Here is a 5,343-nt window from a genome sequence, read left to right on the forward strand (position 1 = left end):
GTCACTATTGATATACTTCCCTCGTGAAGCTATGCCTGGATGTCAGCATGTAGTACACCCTTTAGAGCACTTTTTCTAGGATGAGCTTGTGAACTTATTTCCCAAAAAGTGACCTCTTATTTCCCAATGTTTGTCATGCGTTCACATTATTCAGATCTTGAAAGAGTAAAGTATTTTAAATTTTGCAGAATTAGCTGGTAGACACATTTCTGAAATCAAAAAATATAAGGTACAGTGCTAAAAGGAGTAGTATAAGCAGTAAGGGCCAGAGATTCGGAGGATAATTCAGCTTCTCATTTGTTGAGCTGATCTGAAGTTGAATTGTTAAGGAAGATGTCACTTAGGTATTTGACTGAATTCTGAATCATGGATTGAAGCTGTGTTGGTTAAATGGAGGTAAGCGGAGAAGGCCTCCCACTGGAACAGACAGCGTAGAACAAGCTCTGTTTTGGCACAGCTCAGAAGCCTGATCACATCAATGAAGTCTGAAGAAAACAACTGGGTGAATCACGTTGATGACGGTAAAGAGAATATGAAATGCATTTGATTATATAGGAAAAGCCCAGATTATGAAGGGTCTTAAAAGCTAAACTAAGAAATTAATACTGTGGTTTGGCATTTATCTCTGAATGTTTTTCAGTGAGGAAGTAAAATAATTAAAATTGTATTTAGGTAGCTTGAGCAGAGGTGGTGTAGCCTATTCATCGGAGAGCACATCTGACATGTGAACATTTCTGGCTTTGGAAAAACAATTTTTAAGCTACCCCTGAGTCAAGTGTTCACCAAACAGGCAAATTTAGATGTTATATATTTATTCAAAACCCAAATGATCAATATTCCTGTACCAAAAATGAAAATCTGTGACTCAAATACAAAAATCAACTGGGAATGAATTATAAACTTAATATTAGAAAAAATTTTAGAAAATTACATGTAGCAGAAATTTTTCTGTGATCTTTGGTGAGGTATGAATACAAAAGCACAAATCATAAAAAGAACTATAAAATAAAAAGATGATAAAGTGAATATCAAAATTATGAACTTATGCTCTTCAAAATATAAGAAAGTAAAAAGACAAGTCATGGGTGGGGAAGAAATATTTGCAAAGCACATGTATGATAAAGTGCTTTTTAAATTTTATCCAGAATATTAAAGAAGCAAAATTTTAAAATAAAATCTTTTCTGGATAAAAGCTAAATTTTACCCAGAATATTAAAGAAATTTCACAACTCAACAAAAGTAAGCAAAATATTTGAATGTAGGTCCTCCAAAAGGAGTTATGGATAGCAAATATATGCGCATGAAAATACGTTCACATTAATCATCAGGGAAATATAAAATAAAATCATATGCTGTCATACATCTACTAAAATTAATGAAGTTTAAAAACTGACAATCTCAGGTAGATCTCATATCTTTCTAGTGTAGATGCAAAATGTCACAGCTACTTTGGAAAGCAATGTGGCAATTTTTATAAAGACAAGTAAATACACATTTGTCATGTTATTAAATAATTTTCCTCCTAGACAGCCACACAAGAAAAATTAAACATATATTCACTCAAAAACTTGTGCCAAATATTTACTGTGGTCATTATTGCCAAAATCTGAAAACGACCCAAATACCCATTTACTACTGAACAGACAAGCAAATTATGATGCATACACCCAACACCATAAGTGAATCTTGAAATAATATGTCAAGAGAAAGAAACCAGATGTAAATGGTTACGTTCTGTATGCTTCCCATGCTCACAGCAATAGAAATAAGTGGTATCCACGGACTAGAGATAGGGAAAGGAAACTAATTTCAAAGGGGCACAGGGGACATTTTTAAATCAATTAAAAGATTCTGTATTTGATCATTGGTGACTATATGACTACTCATGTTTATCAAATTTCAAAAAGAATGAATTTTACTGTATTTAAACTATAGCTCAATAATACAGACTTTAAAAATCAGATAAGGAAAACAAGTTTTACAAAGAAAAACACAACAAGGGTATTCTTGGAAAATAAAGTTTAAGCTGAAGGATGAGTAGAAATGAGCCAAATGAAGGGTTGGAACAGAAATGCTTAAGGAATTTCAGAGGAATAATCTGGGCAAAAGCCCAGAGAAAGGGAGAAACTGATGTTAGAAGTAGCCCAAGGCCCAAGCAGTGGAGGTAATTTTGACAAGAAACGTGGGAACATAAAGAGATGGACATTGGATCATATAGAGTCTTATACATCCATGTAGTAACTGAGAGTTTATTCTAAATGCCATGTGAAGTATGTTAGTCCATTCAAGCTGTTATAGCAAAATGCCATAGACTGGATGGTTTATAAACAATCAACATTTATTTATCACAGAGCTGGAGGCTGAGAAGTCCAAGTCCAGCATACGTGGTATCAGGACAGGGCTGGTCCTAACATGGTAAAAAGGTCAAACAAGCTCCCTAAGACCTCTTTTATAAGGGAATCAATTAACTCTGCCCTCATAATCTAATCACTCCCATAATCTAATCACTCCCAAAGGTCCCCAGGTCTTAATACCGTCACTTTGGGGATTAGGTTTTAATATATGAATTTTGAATGAACATATTCAGACTGTAACAGGAAGCCCCTGAAAGATTTTAATTAGAGGAGTAATGGAATATGATGTGAATATTTATAAATATTTTTGTTTTATCATTATTATTTATTATTATTATTATTTTTATTTTTTTTTTGTAGTTTTGGGCTGGGGCCAGGTTTGAACCCGCCATCTCCGGTATGTGGGGCTGGTGCCCTACTCCTTGAGCCACAGGTGCCGCCCAATGATGTGAATTTTTAAAAGATCACTCTGGATGCTTTGGTGAAAAGGACTGGTAAGGGTAAAAAAGGGTATGGAAGACAGATTCAGAGAGCATTGCAAAGAGAGGTGATGGGAGCTCAGGCCATGGTGGTGCTTATGGAAACAGAAATAAGGGGCCTCCATTGGGATCTATTTGGAATCTCACTCCCTCGACTATGAAAATGGAGTTAATAACAAATCTGCATCACCAGGCTATTGTGAGGATAAAATACACATAATTAGTTTAAAATTTTGTTGAACATATTATGAATGCTCAATATGTGTTAGCTGCTATTTAAAAAGGTGAAAATGAATAAAACCCTGCTTCCCTCATTACTGCTTTCAGCGTTATCCAAGTTGCCACCAGCACCACCCTCACAGTGGTGTGCATACTCCCTGGGAGGCTCTGGGTACCTGCATATCTCCTTCCTATTTAACAAATTTAACTATGAGTTTATCATATACTGTTGTGGGCCCAGCCCACAAAAATAATGCTGATTATTTTTCCCCAAGAGTGTATAATAACGCATGATCAAAACCATGCAAGAAACAGACCTTCACTGGAAATAAGAGCTTACAGACACCAAATGTTATCCAGGCAGTATTAAATTGACCTGGTGTGGTTGGTTTCTTTTTTTCTATCCTTGGAACACTTTGAGTATTCTTTTCCAGAATGGTGGCATGATAAAAATCTGTTTTCTTTGGTTATATATGCTTATTTTTGGAGTAACATTAAACTTATTTTTAGCATTTTTTATTTTACTCCCTCCATCAAAAAAAAGCTATTATAATTATACAAATATAACTGACATGGGCCTGGCCAAGAAATAAAAATGCGAATGGTAAGAGGAAGATTAATATGAATTTGGAAAGAAGACTCAAGAAAACAGGGTGAACAATAGAATACAGAAGGTCATGAATATGGAAAAACCAAAGACAGCTCTGGTTTCCATCCCTATTGGCCTGGGTGAAAATCTGTCACCATTGACATAGACATAAAAGTCACACTGGGAATCTTTTTAGGGAATTAAAAATACATATAATGAATTCTCTTTAGAAATATTGACTTTGGGGCAACAATAAATTTTCCATTTGGAAGCTATTGGATGGGGCCTTAGTCTACTTGAGCACTCTAAGAGAGACAGCTGACATTCTGAGACTAGAGAGAACCTCCAGAGGAGGAGGCGACGACCAGAAGTTGCTCAGCAACCAAGATCGGAGGAAGATAAGTTAAGCATCAGGCTAGTCAGAGGTTGGGTTAAATGCAAGGATTTAGACCAGCAGGTTGGAGTAAGAAGACAGAAGTAGTAAAAAGCCCTGCTTCTGTAGTTTGCTGTTCAGCCCCTGTCTTAGGAGAATTTTAGATTGACTATCTCTACAACAAAACAAGAAATCATGTGTAGAGATACAAGATATGGAGTGGGAAGGTCCGAGTTAGTATCCTACTCAAATATGCACAGGGACTCCCACTACCACGTTAGTCATGTTGCTCTCTAAACATGACTTTGGGTATCTATTTGACAGCAATGAGTTCTAAAAGAAAAAAGTAACTTAAGATGTTCTTTAAAAGGAAAAAAAAATCTTTAGCCTCAAAGATTGTTTTTATTGCATATTTTATGATTTGTATATAGTTTTTGGCCTAAGTCAATGAGCAAATAAAAGCAGTAGAGTTTGAAATCTTCACTCTTACTGAGTTTCCATCAGTATATTTAACAGCAGTTTTCATTCATGAATTCTTTTTACTTTTGCCATTGCTTTTTTGGTTTTCAGTGGTGTTTGTAGCATCTCGTGATTTAGAATCATCTGTAAGTTTGTTTAATGTGCTGTCTACTTCTACAATTACAGATGTTAAATGAGACAGAGAATAAAGCTCACACACTGTCCCCTAATTTGGAATATTGCCATTTACTATCATCTTGTTTCTTATTCTTCACCCAGATTTTACCCCAAGTCCTTGAATCTTATCCAATATCAATTAATTTAGCAAACATAGTTCATGAGACATATGGTTCAGAATGTTACTCAAATCATGGTTTAGTATATGTTCATGTTCTCTTTTCATGGTACCAAAAGGTAATTACACTTTATAGATATGGTTAATCTTTTAAAACATGCAGGCACTTGAAATTTTTAAACAATAATTTTCAAGATGAAAAGTTATTATTTCATTTATAGACATTGTTTTTCTATTTTTGTTTGTTTCATATGTGTAAGTTTTATTTAGTGAACAAAACCATGTATTTATGAACTTTTTCATTGAATCATTTATTTAGCAATATGTATTTAATACCTCCCACGTTGAAGCCATGTCTACTTTCTCTTTTATTTAGAATTAGCTGAATTAAAAATATTAGCAAAGTTCTAATCAGAACATTCCCTATGAATATTTTCTCATATATTATTTTAAATATGAGGAATGATAATAGGCTTAGCACTTTCTTTAGAAAATAATCTTTTTCATTTTTATTATCATTCTAACTTGCTTTGATGAACTACTCTTATTTTTTTTTTTTTTTTTTTTTTATTTTT

Source organism: Nycticebus coucang, chromosome 19, assembly GCF_027406575.1.
Source record: "Nycticebus coucang isolate mNycCou1 chromosome 19, mNycCou1.pri, whole genome shotgun sequence".
Taxonomy (NCBI): domain Eukaryota; kingdom Metazoa; phylum Chordata; class Mammalia; order Primates; family Lorisidae; genus Nycticebus; species Nycticebus coucang.